The sequence below is a fragment of the Rhinoderma darwinii genome, chromosome 4 (assembly GCF_050947455.1).
Source record: "Rhinoderma darwinii isolate aRhiDar2 chromosome 4, aRhiDar2.hap1, whole genome shotgun sequence".
NCBI classification, from domain to species: Eukaryota; Metazoa; Chordata; class Amphibia; order Anura; family Rhinodermatidae; genus Rhinoderma; species Rhinoderma darwinii.
This window is the reverse complement of record NC_134690.1, coordinates 330,804,487-330,824,336: the sequence shown is the minus strand read 5'-3', so window position 1 is coordinate 330,824,336 and position 19,850 is coordinate 330,804,487. Positions and strand designations below refer to the sequence as shown.

General features: G+C 41.2%; 1 long non-coding RNA gene across 1 annotated transcript; it reads left to right on the top strand.

Moving 5' to 3' along the window:
• Positions 1–15,218: 15,218 nt before the first annotated feature.
• On the top strand, positions 15,219–19,690 carry LOC142761243 (uncharacterized). Its single transcript, XR_012883573.1, has 3 exons — positions 15,219–15,332; positions 16,408–16,557; positions 19,249–19,690. It is a non-coding gene; the product is annotated as an uncharacterized LOC142761243 (long non-coding RNA).
• The last annotated feature ends 160 nt before the right edge of the window (positions 19,691–19,850 follow it).

The window sequence follows — 19,850 nt, the reverse complement described above, 5'->3', positions numbered from 1 at the left end:
AAATAGCAGACAATCACATCCATGGAAATGAGATTTCATGGCCTCCATGGTCCTGAAAGATGCATACCTTTATATTGCCATTTTTTTCTGCCTCTTCAGAAAATATCTAAGAACAGCTGTGTAAATAAGAGGTAGTGTCAAGCACCCTGCAATTCACAGCTCATCTGTCCAGGATTTCTTCGGCTCATCATACCTTTTCTAAGGTAGTGACCACTATAGCTGCCTGTAAGAACACAGGGAATACCTGTGGTACCATACCTGGACGATTCATCTGATACTCCATCTTCAAACTACTGTCCAGTAATTCCAACGCTGTTTGTTAATAAATTGAGAAAGTCACATAGTTCCAGCAAGTACAAACTTGTTCTTAGGCTTTGTCATAAATTCCCTGGAGATATTCTCTCCCTTCCTCCTGCCTAGCAGGTAAGAATCTTGGCAGAAGAAGGTTTTATGTTCATGTCAGTAGCTGCAAAAGCAGTTCTTTGGGCCTTAGGGCACTTGCGACCCCGCCAGAGAGAGATCCAGTACCTAAGATATGCAACCCGGTGTGGTTGAATAATAGGGGCACCCTGTCATTTCAAACTCATGAATCCGTCAGATGTGGAAACATCTTAGAAACGGGAGGTCCCTGATCCAGGATTTGGATCCTGTTGACTACAGATGCATCTCAACTATGTTGGTGGTACACCTGCAGTGGTATAGAGTCCAGGCCTCAGAGTCCCCTCTAGAGCTCTATGTCCTTGATACTAAAGGAACTCAAAGCCATATTATATACTCTGCAAGTCCAGTGGGAAGCAGTCCGTGTAAAGTCGGACATCATAACATGAGGCAGGGTGGCACCCGATCAGAACCCCTTCTCAGGGAGGTGGGAAAGATCTTGAAATTCAGAAAAATGCTATTTTTAATAAATGATCTCTAAATTTTGCATTTTTTAACTAATAAACACTGAATATATCGTCCAAATTTCACCACTAACATAAAGCCCATTGTCTCACGAGAGAACAATCTCAGAACCGCTTGGATAGGTTTAAGCATTCCGACGTTATTACTACATAAAGTGTAATGTTAGATTTGAAAAATGGGCTCTGAGCCTTAAGGCCCAAACTAGGCTGCGTCCTTAAGGGGTTAAAGAGGCTCTGTCACCACATTATAAGTGCGCTATATCCTACATAAGGAGATGGGCGCTATAATGTAGGTATTCTATAGGTTAAACAAGATGTTGGGGAGGGTGTAATTTCTGGGGTGTGGATGGGGAATTGAGTGCGATGTTTTGAATGTAGAAATTGTGTCATTAGTCAGAAAAAAGTAGATCAAATCTTTAAGTCCTGGGGCAACCAAGTACCTGTGGGCAATCAGAGCTCTATGGGAAATGGTGGCTCCTGTAGGTGAAAGCAACGGATGTGTGTAAATTACTATATTCAATAGAGCGCAGCATCTGATGGGTTTTAATCTGACCGGCAACCTGAAGCCAAATAATGGCGTCCGAGTCTGCCTTGTACGGAGCCTGCGGCGTGTCCTCATAGGCTTGCTGTCAGTGAATAACTAACAGCGCTAATACACTGCACTACGTATGTAGTGCAGTGTATTAGAATAGCGATCGGGGCATCAGGCCCTCATGTCCCCTAGTGGGACAAGTCAAAAAAGTTAAAAAAAGTTAATAAAAATGTCGTAAAACATAAAAAACACAAGTTTCAAGTTAAAAAAAAAAGCTAAACTGCCTTTTTTCCCATAGTAAGTCTTTTATTTTGGGAAAAACCGTAAAAAATTAAAAAAAAACTACAAGGTGGCGTTTGTAACGACCCAAACTACAAAACTTGTATGTAAATTATCCCGCACGGTGAACGGCGTAAAAAAAAAAACATGAAAAACAACGCCAGAATCTTTGTTTTTAGGTCACATCTCCTCCCAAAAAATGCTATAAAAAATGATCAAAAAGTCACATTTACTCCAAAATAGTACCAATAAAAACGACAATCCGTGCCGCAAAAAATAATCCCTGACACAACTTTGTCCACGCAAAAATAAAAAAGTTATGGGTCTTAGAATATGGCGACACAGAAAACAAATGATTTTATAAAAAAGGTGATTTTATTGTGCAAAAGCTGCAATACATAAAAAATTTATATAAATTTGGTATCGCCGTAATCGTATCGACCCGCAGAATAAAGCTAACATGTAACTTAGGGTGCACTGTGGATGCAAAAAAAAAAAAACAATAAAAAACTATTCCAGAATTGCTTGTTTTTGATCATTTCCTTTACCAAAAAATGAAATAAAAAGTGATCAAAAAGTCGTATGTGTTCTAAAATGGTACCAATAAAATCTACAGCCCGTCTCGCAAAAAACAAGCCCGCACACCGCTCAATCAACTGAAAAATAAAAAAGTAATGGCACTAGTAATACGGTGATGAAAAAACATCTCAATGCGCAGGCCATAGGCGAACATTCCTTCAGTTTCAGGGCCCTAGTATTTAGGAACTAGGAAAGGGAAGGCACATAGCACATCCGCTGGAAGCAAGGGCGCCCGTATTATACCAGTGCAAAACTTTCCCAGCAATATTTCCCAAACTACGAAGGAGAAAAAGTCCCCAAAAGGTGCAGAGTGTTATAAAAGGGGGATAAGAAAGAAAACCGTTTATCAGTGTGACACCGGCCTGCGCATAACGGATTGCTTCACATCGTAACACACACTATTATACCCTCTTATTATGCCCCGATGCACTCCGCACAGATTACATATGCCACCACATTATAAAATAAAATACCAGCAAAACTCAAACAAAACTACCACGCAAAATCCATGCTCAAAATGGCAGTCTTTCCATTCTTAGCCCTACAGTGTGCCCAAACAGCAATTTATGGCCACAAGTAAGGCATTACCGTACCCGGGAGAACCCGCTTAACAATTTATAAGGGTAAGATTCTCTAGGGGCACAAAATATTGTGCGTTGAATAGGCAGATCAGTGAAAAAATTGCACTTTTCACTTTGCACCATCCACTGCGTATTCATTTCTGAAAAACACCTGTGGAGTCTAAATTCTCACTACACCCCTTGATAAATGCCTTTAGGGGTGTAGTTTCTAAAACGGGGTCACTTTTGTTTGGTACCCCAGTGGTTTTGCAAATGCAACATGGCGTCTGCAAACCATTCCAGCAAAATCTACGCTCCAAAAGATAAATACCGCTCCTTTTCTTCTGAATGCTCCCATATATGTAAACAGCTGATTATAACCACATATGGGGTGTTACCGTACTCGGGAGAAATTTCTTTACAAATGTTGGCGTGCTTTTTCTTCTCTATTGCTTGTAAAAATGAAAAATGTTGATCTAAAACTACATCTTGTTGGAAAAAAATTTTTTTTTTCATTTTCATGGCTTAATTCTAATTAATTCAGCAAAAAACCTTTGGGATCCAAATTTTCACTATACCCCTAGATGATTCCTCAGGGGGTGCAGTTTCCCAAATGCAGTCACTTTTGGGGTGTTTACACTGTATTAGTACTAAAGGGGCTTAGCAAATGTGACATGGCGCCCAGAAACCATTCCAAAATCCAAATGGTGCTTCTTCCATTCTGAGCCCTACCGTGTGTCCAAACAGCCATCTATTACCACATGTGGGGTATTGTTTTACTCGGGAGAAAAAAAATAATGAACTTTGTAAATTTCACCTCTACTTTGCCTTAATTCCTGCGCAATGTCTAAAGGGTTAAGAAACGTTCTAAATGCTGTTTTGAATACTTTGAGGGGTTCAGTTTTTAAAATGGGGTGACTTATTGGGGGTTTTTAATATCTAAGGACCTCAAAGCCACTTCACAACTGAACTGCCCCCTGTAAAAATAGTATTTTTAAATTTTCTTGAAAATGTGAGAAATTGCTGCTAAAGTTTTAAGCCTTGTAACCAGGGGTGAACCTAGCCCCTCTGCTGCCTGAGGCGAACTATAAAAAGGCGCCCCCCCCCCCCCCCCCAATCTATCAGAGTTTTCTCATTACTGGCTTTACACATCAAACACGCAATATATACTTTTTTTTAAAATAGGAAAACATTTGTTGTTTATTTGTAAAGTGCTGTTTAATGTATAGAAAAGATTTAAAGAACTCAATTTACTATATTACTTTAGTATCATAGATCAGCAACGCAGCATTAACACTGAAAATGGTTTAACATCTTCTATGCCCCCTTTTTATTACCTAATTGACTTATGATTTTTAACCAAGTTCAGTAGCCCGGCGTGGACGGCATGATGCAGTGACATCATCGTGCCGGGCAGTTGACGTTATCAGCATGCTCCCGATCTCTTGTAGGCCTCAGGCCTAAACCAGGCTGTGGCCTACAAGAGCAAACGGCGGAGCAGGGGTTTCTATTGTGGCAAATTATTATTTTTTTTACATTTTATATTGCTAACTTTTTTTTGGTGGGTTCCGCTGGACCGTTTGGACTACGTCGTAGATTCATTGAACTACTTCAATGATCTACTTTAAAAAAAAAAAAATTGTGAAAGAGGATTGCATGGGGGAGTTTTGATTTCAATAAAAAAAAATTCTTATGTCTGTTTTTTTTTAATACTTTATTATGACCTTAGTAATGGCAGCTGTCTGATTGACAGCGTTCAATTACTAAGGCTGGGGCTTAGCATTAGCCAGTAAAAAGGCTATCACTAACCCCTATTATTACCCCGGTTCCCACTGCCGCCAGGGATACCGGGAAGAGTCGAGTACGATTCAGTACCTGGCCATCTGAAACAACGGTTAGGCCGCAGGCTGGTATTATCAGGCCTTTCCCACCCTGGGGATGCTAGGCTGCAGCTGCTTTATTGTATCTGGCTGGTTATGAAAAATTGGGGAAACCCTCGTCATTTTTTTAAAAAAAAATTGAAAAAAAAATTACGTGAGATCCCCTCCATTTTTCATAGCCAGCCAGATACAATAAAGCAGCAGCAGCAGCCAAGCATCACCTTATGGCCTTATTACTGGCTAACACTAAGCCCCTTCTTAGTAATGGACGCTCTCAATCAGACAGCAGCCATTACTAAGGCGGTAATGAAGTATTAAAAAACAGAGACATAAAGAAATTTATTTTATTGAAATGACAACTCTTCCACACAATCCACTTTAACCATTTTATTTAAAAAAAAGAAGAAAAAAAGCTTACATCAGCGAAGTAGTCCACCGAATCTACAACGTAGTCCAAATGGTCCAGCGGAACCTGCAAAACAAAAATTAGCAGTATGAAAAAAAAAAATAAAGTTGGCTGCCCCCACAGACATATGAATAAATAGCTACCTTCGGGAACATATTAAAATAATTACAAAAATTAGGCCCATAAAATAAAACATATCAAATAAAAAAAAAATAATTATAAGACCTTTCTTTTAAAGAGAACCTTTCACCTCCCCATACATGTACAGCTGAGTGCAGCATGTAATGGGGAGGGCCGCACAAACTCTGGGGCACTTTACATTTTTTTCCTAGCCTCCTTCGTTATTTAGATATCGGTGCTGTAATATTTGGCGCCCGATATTTAAATAACCCCCTGAACTGTCAATGGGGAGGTAATTGGCAAGGGGGCGTGTAACATCGCTGTGACACTGTGCAATCACTACAGACAGTTTCAGAGCAAGAGCTGGACAGAGAGCGCGTGCGCGCGAGCGTGCAGCTCCGCCACCACTAAGGAACAGAAGAAGAGTGTGAATTCTTCTTCTTCTGTTTCATGGCATCGGAGCTGTGCGAGCACGCATGCTCTCACTCTTTAGCTCTCGGCAGACAAGGACGACAAGACTGATCTCTCACCTGAGATCACAGTCTTGTACTTGCCTGCCGAGAGCTGAAGAGTGAGAGCGTGTGCACGCGCACATGCTCTCCTCTCTCCAGCTCTTGCTGTTGACATTGTCCGTAGCTGATTGGACAGTGTGACAGCGATGTTACACGCCCCCTTGCCAATTACCGCCCCATTGGCAGTTCATGGGATTATTTAAATATCGGTGCCAAACATTACGGCACCGATATCTAAGTAAGGAAAGAGGGTAGGGAAAAAAATGTAAAGTGCCCCAGAGTTTGTGCAGCCCTCCCCATTACATGCTGCACTCAAATGCAAATCTGTGGGCAGGTGAAAGATTCTCTTTAAAGTGTAACAACTTTTTAAAAAACTTTTGACATGTCAGAAGTTTTGATCAGTGGGGTCCGAACACTGAGACCCCCCACTAGTCGCTAAAACGAAGCAGCAGAAGTGCTCGGGTGAGCGGTGTGCCGCTTCAATTCTGTTTGGCTTTCCTTGGAGCAGTGTACGGGCTCAATAGAAAGTCTAGGAGTCCGTACACCTCTCACTCGGCTGAAAGTCGATCATAAATGAAGCGGCACAGCGCTCACCCGAGCACTTCTGCTGCTTCGTTTTAGCGATCTGTGGGGGCCTCAGTGCTCGGTCCCCCACCGATGAAAACTTTGGACATGTCACTATGATATATAAAGATATCTATTAATGCGATTGGTGCAAGTTTTAATTACTTTTTATTGAAAATGATTTGTACTTTTTGAGATACAGCTGCTTTGTATCCTGTATACAGAGCAGCTGTATATAGCGCTGAGACCTGAATGCATTAGGTCGCCTATTACCGATCACATCTAAGTTATGAACTTAGATGTGATTGGTAACAGCTCGATCCTGCAGGACCCGCTGACCTGACGGATACAGGATACAGCGCTACATACATTATATAATATATTTATTTTAATTAGCGGGGGCAGGTTTATGTGGAAGGATTAGGGCCTGTTCACATCAGCGTTGGCTTTCCGTTTCGGGGTTCCATGTGAGGTTTCCGTCATGTGAACCCCGCAACGGAAAGTCAAACTGAAACTACAGCTTCCGTTTCAGTCACCATTGAAATCAATGGTGACGGAAACTTTGATAATGGTTTCCGTTCGTCACCATTCCGGCAGGTTTACGTTTTTGTGACGGAATCAATAGCGCAGTCGACTGCGCTAATGGTGACGGAAACGGAAGCTGTGGTTTCAGTTTGACTTTCCGTTGCGGGGTTACCTCCGACGGAACCCCAGAACGGAAAGCCAACGCTGATGTGAACAGGCCCTAAGGCTTCTTTCACACTAGCATTAATATACGTTTGCTGCTCTTCCGTCAGAGGAAGAGAGGATCAATACATTAAACGGAAAGCAACGGCTCCATTAGAATTACCATTGCTTTCAATGGTAATTCTTTTGTATCAGTTGCTTTCCGTTTGTCTCCGTTCGCTAAGTTTCCATTTTTTTTTAAAGAAACAAAAGTGAAGTCTGCAGAACTTTTATTTCCGTTCAAAAGAACGGAAACCTAGCGAACGGAGACAAATGGAAAGCAACTGATACAAAAGAATTACCATTGAAAGCAATGGTAATTCTAATGGAGCCGTTGCTTTCCGTTTAACGTATCGTTCCTCTCTTCCTCTGACGGAAGAGAGGTAAACGTATATTAATGCTAGTGTGAACAAAGCCCAATACAAGTAAGATGTTAATAAATAAAAAATAAAAAAACCCAGCTGGGCTTTGAACCAGCAACCTCCATATGTAAGGCAGACAAGCTAACCACTACACTATAGAAAGCTTCATAGTCAATGCCTGTGAAACTGTACTAGTTGAGGGTTTATTCAACGACAGGCACTATTAGTCTGTCCTGTCTGCTGCGTGTGGGTGGTGACTGGTAAGAGACTCACAGTCAGACTGGCTGCCGCAGCTGCCGCATGCAGTGTGCACTGGGAGTGACTGTGAGGCTCACCAGTCACAGCTCTGCTTGTAGCTTTCCCACGCTAATTAAGCACAGGAAAGCTACAAAGCCAGGAGTATACTGCAAGGGGGGGGGGGGATCTGGGCGTTTTACTGACAGCAGAGGGCTCTATAGGGGGGAATTATCCCCCCACCATAGAGCCCTGACTAGTTACTATACTGAAAGGTTAGGGGGGTCTGAGCATCTGACTGACTGCTCTAAAGGGGGGGGCAGAATCCCCCCCTCTAGAGCTCTCTGCAGTAAGTCAGACGCTCAGACCCTCCCCCACCCACACTAATCCTTCCATTATAGTGATGTGAGGGCTCTATGGGGTGGATTATTCCAGCCCCATAGAGCCCTCTGCTGTCGGTAAAATGCCCAGATTCCCCCTTGCAGTATACTCACGTCACGGGTCCCGGTCCCAGCAAGGCAGGAACTTACCTCGTGCTGCTCGTCGCTCCTCCTGCAGACTTGCTCCTCTCTGGCTGCATACAGCGTCAGAGAGGAGGAGGAGTGTTTCAGACGTTCAGCACGTCTGCTATCTATGTGCGTCTGCATTCCCCCCTCCCCCGGTCCAGTCCGTCCCGGGCTGAAAATGCCGCCCCCCCCGTTTGGGTAGGTGGTGCCGCCTGAGGCCGTTGGCTCACCTGGCCTCATGGCAGGTGCGGCACTGCTTGTAACGTCCTAGAAAAATAAAAGGATGTTCAAAAAACGATGCCAAACTAAAGTAGACATATGGGGGATGTTAATTAGCAACAATTTTGTGTGGTATAACTGCCTGTCTTACAAGCAGATACATTTAATTTGAGAAAAATGCAAATTTTTAAATTTTTCGCTAAATTTTAGTATTTTTCACAATCAAATACTGAATGTATCGGGCAAATTTTGCCAGTAACAAAGTCCAATGTGTCACGAGAAAACAATCTCAGAATCGATTGGATAGGTAAAAGCATTCCGGAGTTATTACCACATGAATTGAAACATGTCAGATTTGAAAAATGAGGCTCTGTCAGGTAAGATCAAAAGTGGCCACAGCGGGAAGGGGTTAATAGAGGAAGAGATATGTAGCATGGGGAGATCATTGTAAGTGCGGATATTTTATAATATAGGAAATGTAGGAATAAATATTATGTTTGATATGACAAAATATTGATTAACAAATATTCTATAGGTTAAACATGATGTTGCGGATGGTGTCGTTTCTAGTGGTATGGATGGGGAATTGTATGTGATGTTTTGAGTGTAAAAATTGTGTCATTAGTCAAAAAAAAGTACATCAAATCTTTAAGTCCTGAGGGCAACCAAGTACCTGTGGGTAATCAGAGCTATATGGAAAAGGGTGGCTCCCGTAGGTGAAAACGTTGGTCGTATGTATCTTCCTAGTTTTTTCTGACCACTGACTGTTATTTTTTTAGTGTTTTTTTTATGAAAGGTTATTAACAGAGGAAGAGATATGTAGCATGGGGAGATCATTGTAAATGGGGATATTTTGTAATATAGGAAATATAAGAATACATATTATGATTGATAGGACAAAATATAAATTAACAGATATTCTACAGGTTAAAATGATATTGGGGAGTGCGTTGCACCTGATTATAGAGATTTTGTTGGCTTATCAGGTAAACCTGTGAAAAACAGTGAAGATTTAGCAGCCCTATTCAGAGGCTAACAGCTACCTAAAAAGGCAGCCATTATAAAAGTCCAGGCGCATACAATGAAACAGTCACCTGAGGTCGTAGGTAACCGAATGGCAGATGAGGTTGCCAGAAGGCTTCAGATTATCTAGGTTGTAACATGCCATAATCAAAAGACTGTTAGGGCAGGTATGTGCAGCATCCAGTTTGAGATGGGTGCCAAAATTCACGAAAGGAGAAAATACCACCTGTACCCAAAGTAGGCCCTGCCAAATAGTAGGCCCTGCCTGCTGCCATTATATAGAACCCTCTGGACAGTTGGAGGTCAAGTGTGATATCAAGGCGAAGAGGGTTAAGGAAGAGTTCAGGAAAGTTAACTCTCAGGGTGACTGGAATTTCAAATTGCCAGATTGGCTTAGTTGGTTAAAACTAGCTAACTGGTTTTACGGAATATTACATGTAGCTTTGCAGGTATTTATTGTAAGAATACTGATTTATCTGATTGTCAAACACATTTTTATACTGATGACAAAGTCTTGTAATTGTTAGAAAAACCCAACACAGATTACAGTTCTATGTGTAGAAAAAGGAGTAACATTGGGACATGAAATAACTTCTACATCCTTGCTCCCAGTAGCAGTTCCCATGCCTCGATGGATATGCGTCTACTGTGATGAATGGAACCCCTCTCAAGTTGACATATGCGTCCATTGTGGTTGTCAGGAAGGAATAAGATAATTAGGGATAGATTTGTGTGGCCAGGAACACCCCACTCTTAGGTAAATGTTTTATAGATGATCTGTGGGAAAGGATCTCAAGGCAAGTTTGATGATCCCACTGTTTATATGGCTACCCGTATAATCCGTGATATACCACAGTTTCGGCTGTAACTCATGATAGGTAGATTCCCCAATCTAATGGCCACTATACTAGTTTAGGAAGGGATAGGAGGATCCAAGTTTTCACCTTCAGAGGATATCGGGTCCCATAGGGATAGAATCGTTGGATGCTATTAGAGTAATTTGTATAAATTGTATAAAGTATCAAAATAACTACATTATATTCAATTAGATATGTATGAGATATGTATGATATGTTTTAAGATTTCCATTCCCCATCATTTGAATACATGGAATTAAGATGACGTCACCTGGCAATCCAAACTAATAAACACCTGATGTGTTTGAAAGGATTCTAGGAAGAAAGTCATTACCTTATATAGAAGTATTTTTGAATGCATGCATTTGTATACATGGCATTGGTTAATGTGTGTTAAGTGAAAGCGTGAACCTATAAATAAAGGCTCCGTTCACAGCCATTTTAGATTTCTGTACATCAAACCATTGTATGTGAAATCTCTCCCGATCTGTCATTTTTGTGAATTTAATTGAATCCTGGACAAATTCTGTTATCTAGAAAAGGAACTTAAGATTGATGGAGATCACTCTAACAACTTCCTATATCTTCTGACCACTGACTGTTTTTAACTGGTTCCCGACCGCTGACTGTGTTTTTACGGCCAGCTGTCAGGGTCCTTAAAACGCGCGCCATAGACTTTTTATGGCCCGGGTTTTATCTTGCTGCCCGAGCGATCGGGCAGCTGTAAGTCGGGTCTCTGTCAGTCAGTGACTGCCGGGGACCCTGAGGAGAGGATAGAAGCAGCTTTCCCTGCTTTTGTCTTCTCTAATCACTTGTACACAGCGCTCAATGAACACTGTGTATTGGAATAGAGGCAGCGGCCGCGCCGCTGTCTCTATTGATCCCGGTGTTTATGTGACTGGTCACATGATTGCCGGGTGCCGTTAGTGGCAGACTACTACTGGGTCTAACTAGACCAATCACAGCTCCATTAGTTACAATAGTTACTATGAGAGGGCTGATTTCCCCTGTAACTAGGGCTACTGTGCAGCCCCAGTTACAGTAGAAAAAGATGGTGTAAAAGAAAGAAAAAAAATATACAAAGTTCCCCAAAGGTCTTTTTTGACCTTTGAGTGACAGACCATAGTAATAAAAAAATAAAAGTAAAGTAAAGTGCAAAAAAATGATAAATAAATAAATACACATAAAATACCCACCCCCAAACAAACGTTCCCCCCGCCAATCATTGTCGTAACGCTAGCCTGGACCCAATTATAGACATGTAATATATTGAAATTTACGGTAGACATTAACGATCACAAATAAGAGGTCTATTTTAGAGTAAAACTATGTTATTACCAAAAAAAAAAATTGCTGAAATTTAAAAATGCTTATTTTTTACTATTATTTTCAAACTTTAAGCCTAAAAATTCTAAAATAGCAAAAAGGATGTTTATAAAAATGATTAAAAAAGAAACCTGCATTGTCTACGGAAAAAATATTGCAAAAATCACGTCGCTAGCGCAGCAAATAAAAAAGTTATAGCCATTTAACTACCGCGTGCTAAAAATGGCTAAACAGTGTCTGGTCCTGAAGGCTCAAAATAGCCCGGTCCTGAACTGGTTATTGCTTTCATTTGTATAGGGGTGTTATGTTTAATAGGACAAATTTGGATGTGAGAAATATTCTATAGATTATGAGTAATGATGTGGAGGGTGTAATTTCTGGGGGGATGGGAATTGTGGGTTATGTTTTGAATGTAGAAATTGTGCCATTAGACAGAAGAAAGTAGATAAAATCTTTAAGTCCTGGGGGCAACCAAGTACCTGTGGGCAATCAGAGCTCTATGAGAAATGGTGACTCCTATAGGTGAAAATGACGGACGTGTATATCTTCCTATTTTTCTGACCACTGACTGTTATTATGTTTTTTTAGAGGGCTTCTTTATGAAAGGTTATTAATAGAGGAAGAGATATGTAGCGTTGGGAGATCATTGTAAGTGCGGATATTTTGCAATATAGGAAATATGGGAATAAATACTATGTTTGATAGGACAAAATATGGACTAACAAATATTATATCGGCTAAACATGATGTTATAAAGGGTGTAATTTCTGGGGGGGGGTGGATGGGGAATTGTGTGTGTTGTTTTGAATGTAGAAATTGTGTAGGTAGTCAGAAAAAAGTACCGGATTTTTCGGACTATAAGACGCACCTGACCATAAGACGCACCCAGGTTTTAGACAACAGAAAATACGAAAAAAATAATTTGTTAAAAAATTATTTGTTAAAAAATTATTTATTCTATTTCACCACATTCTGAGAGCCAACATTTTTTTTATATTTGTTTCATCGATTGAGCGGTGGGAGTGCTTATTTTTTGCGGGACGAGCTATCGTTTTATTGGCACCATTTTTTGGTGCATACGATTTTTTTGATCACTTTTTTTCTTCATTTCATATTTTAAGCACTAAGGTGACAAAAAAACTATTTTGATATTTTACATTTTAAAACTCACCATGCGAGTTAAATAATGGTATATTGTAATAGATCAGACTTTTACGGACACAGCGATACCAAATTATTTTATTTTTTACATTGTGCTTCGGGAAAATGGGAAAAGGTTTTTTTTTTAACTTTTAATATTAATTTATTTTTAAACTCCTGAAAATGTATGTAATATTTTTTTATTTTTTTTACACATTTTATTAGTTCCCCTAGGGGACTTGAACCAGCGGCTACTTGGTTACATGTGGAGTCACTGACACAGTGTACGCTGTTTCCCTAACTCCCATAGTAGTGAATGGCAGTTACGGAAGCAGCGTAGCATGCGAGCTACGCTGTTTCCGTAACTACTGTTCACTTCTATGGGAGTTACGGAAACAGCGTAGCTCAGCGAGTTACGCTGTTTCAGTAACTCCACATGTAATCAAGTGGCCGGAAGAGCACAGAAAGCTAGAACGGGGTTTAGGGGGTCCGGTTCTAGAGATAGGTGCGGGTCCTGCATCTATCTGACATTTATGACATATCCTGTGGATATCCAAAGAAGTAGTAGGACAACAGCACACGTCTTCAAATCATCAAAGTGGTTTTATTGTCAAGACATCCACAAACGACAAGCAACGTTTCGACCCATAGTGAGTGAAGGGTCTTTGTCAAGACAAAGACCCTTCACTCACTATGGGTCGAAACGTTGCTTGTCGTTTGTGGATGTCTTGACAATAAAACCACTTTGATGATTTGAAGACGTGTGCTGTTGTCCTACTACTTCTTTGGATATACATCGTGCTGGAGTTGGTTTGCCTGGCTTGACAGCGTGCACCGCACCATACTCGGGACTAGTGCTGCTTCAAAAATCTCCTTTTTTCTGATATCCTGTGGATATGTCATAAATGTCCTTCATAGAAAAACCCCTATAAATGCTGCGGTCGCTATTGACCACGGCATTTAACTATTTAAAGGGGTTTGCCATAAAACACATGTATCCCCTATCCACAGGATAGGGGCTACATGTGAGATCGCTGGGGGTCTGACCGCTGGGACCCCCAGCAATAAGGAGAACAGGGGAGCGAAAGTCACCCAAAGCACTACATGAGAAGCCTGGACTTCCGGATTCTGTGTCCGGCTTATCTGTTCCGCAGCTCCATAGAGATCAATGGAGAGCCGCTCATGCATGCGCAGAAGAATCAAATTGATCTTTATGAAGCTGCCGGACACAGAACGCGGAAGTCACAGCTTCTCGTGCAGAGGTCTTGGTAACTTTCGATCCCCGTTTTACTTATCGATCACACATGTATCCCCTATCCTGTGGATAGGGAGGATACATGTGTTTTATGGCATAAGCCCTTTAAACTGCCAGGAACAGTGAAATTGCTGTTCCTGGCCGTTATAGCAGCATGTCAAAAGCTGACACCTGCAGTGTATGGAGCGGGCTTAGCGCGTGAGCCCGCTCCATACATCACCCCCCTCCAGATCCATGATGTGCCGACACGTCATGGGTGAAGAAGGGGTTAAGCAAGGAAGCGGTCATGGCGCCCGGCGATGCCGGGTCCCTTGACTGCGGACTATAAGACGCAGGGACTTTACGGTATATATTGGGGGGGGGCAAAATATCAAAATATAATTCTTGGGGCTATTGCAGTTTTTGAAATTAAGTAATTTGTTGGGGTTTCTAATATTTACACTGCTCAAGGACACTTCAGACCTGATTTAGGCCCCATGCACACGACCGTAGACTTCGTCCGTAATTTAGGACCCATTCATTTCTATGGCCGATAGAAACCTTCCCATATATTTACGGGAAGGTGTCCGTGACGTGGAAAGACTCTGCAAAAGATAAGACATGTCCTATTTTTTTCTTTTTACAGACTGTGCTCCCATACATTATATGGGAGCACTGGTGTCTGTCCGTGGCCATCAGCAGCCGGCCGTGTGCATGGGGCATTAGTCTTTAAAAAAAAAAATGGTTTTGGAAATTGTCTTGAAAATGTGAAAATTGCTGCTAAACTTATAGAATTCTAACGTTCTAAAAAAATAAAAGGATATTTAGAAAATGATGCCAACATAAAGTAGACAAATGAGAAATGATAATTATTAAGTATTTTGGTGGTATCATTATCTGTGTTACAAGCAGAGAAATGCAAATTTTCTTCCACATTTTCAATAGATTTTGGTGTTTTTTTAAATAAAATTAGAATGCATCAACCAAAATTTAGCCCTAACATAAAGTACAAACTGTCATGAAAACACAACCCCAGAATCGCTTGGATAAGTAAAAGCATTACAATGTTATTACCACATAAAGGGACACATGTCAGATTTAAAAAATGTGGGCTGTGTCAGAAAGGTAAAAACTGGCTGCGGTGGTTAGGGGTTAAAATTCCAAGCAGTGATCTGATTGGTTGCTGTGGTTGACTATGACATTTATTGCCTCAATGTTTAAGCCACGCCCCTTTTTAATCAGCAGTTCTACTGTCAGTTCCACAGATTGTCCGACATACATCACATGAAGATGACTGCCACTGTCTGTCACAAGGATGAAAACTGTTTGGACTAGCAGATACATGGAGAGCAAAGCGCTGACAATGTGAAGGTAAGGAGGATCAATGTGACTCTGTTGCCCGAGGGCATAGTTGTAAGGCACCTAGCATCTGGAGCACATAACCTACAAGCCCCCCTAGCTCTGCCCCTTCATAGGGGTACAAGGGTACATATAAATTTAATGCCAGCCTTGCTCCCAAATGGTCTGGATCCAATGGGACAGTCAGAGGGACAGTTTAGGTATTTTTTAGAACAGCGCAGCCACTGTTACACTGATTGCCATGGTAGCAGCAGCCATTTTGCTAGAGTCAGTTAGAGGGAGTGAGCATGCAGCTACTAGACATGAATGTAGACAGAGCGCTAATAACAAGGTCAAGTTCACAACATGGAAAATTATTGCCGCCCCTCGCCCTGGAAAGAGCTTGGAAATAGTAAAATCTAATGGCCCCCTACATACAACTTGTATAGCTACAAAGTGTAAGTCCTACCAATCAGAATACAGTTTTCCTAGTGCTAGTTTAACATTTAAGGTAGTGATCTGTTTGGTTGCTGCGGTCAACATTGACACTTATTAAGGGAGATTTTTTTAAATTGTCTAAAAGAAAAACTGGACTTGTTGACCATAGCAACCAATCAGAGTTCAATGAAAGCTGCACTATGATTGGTTGCTATGGGCAACAAGAACAGCTTTTCTTTTAGGCCTGGATCACACAGAGGATTTTGCAGGCAGAAAAAAATCTGCCTCAAAATGTAATTTTCCCGTGGCCATTGAGCGTCGTGGGGAAAAAACGCAGTGAAAAACGCTTTTTCTGCCACCTATTAATTTCAATAGAAGGTCAGAGGTGGAAGTGCGACAAGAAAAGGACATGCCGCTTTATTTTCCCGTGTGAGGCTAAAAGCCACCTCGGAAAGAAAATGCCTCCCATTGAAATCAATGAGAGGCGGTTTTGGACGTTTTTGGGGCTGTTTCCGTGTCAAAATCAGCGCCAAAAAAACTCTGTGTGAACTGGGCCATAGACAATTTCGATAAATGGGGCCAATTGTATCTAAACATAAGCCCCGCTCACATGTTATATATTAGCAGTTACATAGCATGATATATCATTTCCAACTGACATTTCTTCCAGTCTTTTCCAGAGGAACAGTTTAGGTATTGTTTAGAATAATGGGGCCAGTGTTGCACTGGTTGCCATGGTAGCAGTAGCCATTTTGCAAGAGTCAGAGGAAGTGAACATGCGGCTACTAGACCTAAATGCAGACAGTGCGCTGATAACAGGGTAAGGATCACAATATGGAAAATGAAAGATCTGACAGCGAGAGAGTTTATTTATTTATTTATTTATTTATTTTATTTGAGAAAACAATTACTAAAAATTCAATATGAACTTTCGGAATAAGAATATAAATGTACAGCGGATCATAGAATGATTATTATCCATAAATTATACAGCACCAACATATTATGCAGTGCTGTACATTGTAGGATAGAGAGGTACAAAAACAGACCCCAATGCAAAACATTAGAAGTATAAGGGCATGACCAGACGTGGTGGAATTGCTCTGGAATTCCGCAGCGGACAGTCCGCTGTGGAAATCCGCAGTATACACGTTTCTTTATTGCTTTCCACAGCTTTTTAGTTAGGTTAGTTTACACGCTGCGGAGCATAGGCTGCGGTGCGGAATTTGGTGTCCGCAGCATACTCTGACTGTTGCGGACGTGTAGCGGACTTGTTGCGGACTCATTGCGGAATTTCTCCTTTGACTTCAATGGAGAGTCAAAATTCCGCAATGAAATCCACCGATGTTATGTGTGCTGCGCAGCGTATTGGTTTTACGAACATGATAGTTCTTCATTCGTGGCTGGACCTATGTATTTCTAGGTCTACAGCCAGACTGAGGAAGTCAATGGGGATCCCGTAAATTCGGGTGACTACGTCTGTGCACCCGTAATTACGGGAGCATTGCTAGGCGACGTCAGTAAATAGTCACTGTCCAGGGTGCTGAAAGAGTTAAACGATCGGCAGTAACTGTTTCAGCACCCTGGACAGTGACTTCCGATCACAATATACATCAACCTGTAAAAAAAATAGACGTTCATACTTACCGAGAACTCCCTGCTTCTTCCTCCAGTCCGGCCTCCCGGGATGACGTTTCAGTCCAAGTGACGGCTGCAGCCAATCACAGGCTGCAGCGGTCACATGGACTGTTGCGTCATCCAGGGAGGTCGGGCTGGATGTCAAGAGAGGGACGCGTCACCAAGGCAACGGCCAGGTAAGTGAGAATTTCTTTTACTAGGGAAAGTGCTGTCCCAACTCTCTATCCTGCACTGATAGTGAGAAGGGAAATACTTTCACCTCAATACGCAACAGCTTGTCCGCATCAATTTAACCCGTTAGTGACCGGCCCATCGTGTTTCTACGTCGGTCACTAACGGGCCTTATTCCGATGCCATAGACTTTTTACGTCGAGCAGGGAGCTGTCAGATCTCCCTGCTCTCAGCTGCTAGAGGCAGCTGAGGGCTGGGAGCGTCCCTGCTCTGCCGTGTGAGATCGATATTAGTATCGATCTCACATGTTTAACCCCTCAGATGCGGTGCTCAATAGCGAGCACCGCATCTGAGTGGTTTTGGAGAGAAGGAGGGAACTCCCTCTCTCCCCCACCGACACCCGGCGATACGATCGCTGAGTATCTGTGTCTCCCATGGCAGCCGGGGGTCTAATAAAGGCCCCCAGGCTGCCTGGAGTGAATGCCTGCTAGATCATGCCGCAGGTATGACCTAGCAGATGCCTGTCCGTGTTAAACAGACAGGCAGTAATACACTGCAATACAAAAGTATGGCAGTGTATTATAAATGCGATCGCAGAATCGCATATTATAGTCCCCTAATGGGACTAGTAAAAAAGTGAAAAAAAAGTTTAATAAAGTTAATTTAAAAAAAAATGTGAAAAAAAAATGAAAAACCCAGCTTTTCCCCTTACAAAATGCTTTACTATTAAAAAAACAAAATAAAGTTAAAAAGTTACACATATTTGGTATCGCCGCGTCCGTAACGACCCTGACTATAAATCTATTACATTATTTAACCCGCACGGTGAACGCCGTAAAAAAAAATAATAAAAAACTATGGAAAAATTGCTGTTTTCTGTGAATACTGACTTTAAAAAAATGTAATAAAAAGTGATCAAAAGATCGCATCTACTCCAAAATGGTACCAATAAAAACTACAAGTCGTCCCGCAAAAAAAAAGCCCTCATACAACTGCATCGGCGAAAAAATAAAACCGTTACGGCTCTTCAAATATGGAATCACAAAAACAAATAATTTTGAAAAAAAGGGTTTTTACTGTGTAAAAGTAGTAAAACATACAAAAACTATACAAATTTGGTATCGTTGCAATCGTAACAACCCGCTGAATAAAGTTATTGTGTTATTTATACCACACGGTAAACGGCGTAGATTTAGGACGCAAAAAAGGGTGGCGAAATTTCAGATTTTTTTCTATTCCCCCCAAAAAAAAGTTAATGAAAGTTAATCAATAAATAATATGTACCTAAAAATGGTGCTATTAAAAAATACAACTTGTCCCGCAAAAAAACAAGACCTTATACAGCTATGTCGACGCAAAAATAAGAAGGTTATAGTTCTTGGAATACGACGATTGAAAAACGTAAAAAATAGCTTGGTCATTAAGGTCCAAAATAGGCTGGTCATTAAGGGGTTAATGCCCATTTTAGGCAGAGCCGCAACAGAATCTGCAACGCAGATTATGTGCGGCATTGATGCGGACAGTGGCGGAAAAAATACGCCACGTCTGGTCATGACCTAAAACAAGAGAAGAGAGCCCTTCCCAAAAGAGGAAAGTAAATCGAAGTTGTGGGTCAGGAGTGGCGGGATTATTATTATTCTCTGAAAAACTAAATGTATATTTTAATAGAGACTTTTTCTCATATTTCTCTTTTGTCTTATAGGACGTCTTACATTTGCTAGAAAATATACAACACTTCAAAGCTACAAAGTATCAGTTGTCACATGGAGCTCTATGGGAGAAGAAATGGCTATAGAAGAGGATGAAGACGTAAGTATCCGACCTCTGTAATCTAGACGTGGGAACGATTCACAAGAAAACCAATTAATATCTAGATTACACACAATATGTCCTAGGAGAATAATTGTAGAATATTTATCGAGTAACAAAAAAAATGGATAATATTTCAGCTGTACTAGAAAAAGCCTCATGGAGGAAAGGGAGGGAATTTATAACAGGGATGGATGTTCAACAAGAGGAGAATGACAGGAAATGTGGGAGCAAATATTATGTGTAATAGAACAAATTCTATAGGTTAAAAGTAATGTTGTAGAGAAAGTGTCATTTCTGGGGGGATAAATGAGGGAATGTGTATAATGTTTTGAATGTGAAAATTGTGTCATTAGTCAGAAAAAAGTACGTCAAGTCCTATGGCAACCAAGTACCTGTGGGCAATCAGAGCTCTATGGGAAATGGTGGCTCCTATAGGTGAAAACCACGGACGTGTGTATCTTCCTATTTTTTCTGACCACTGACTTTTAATAA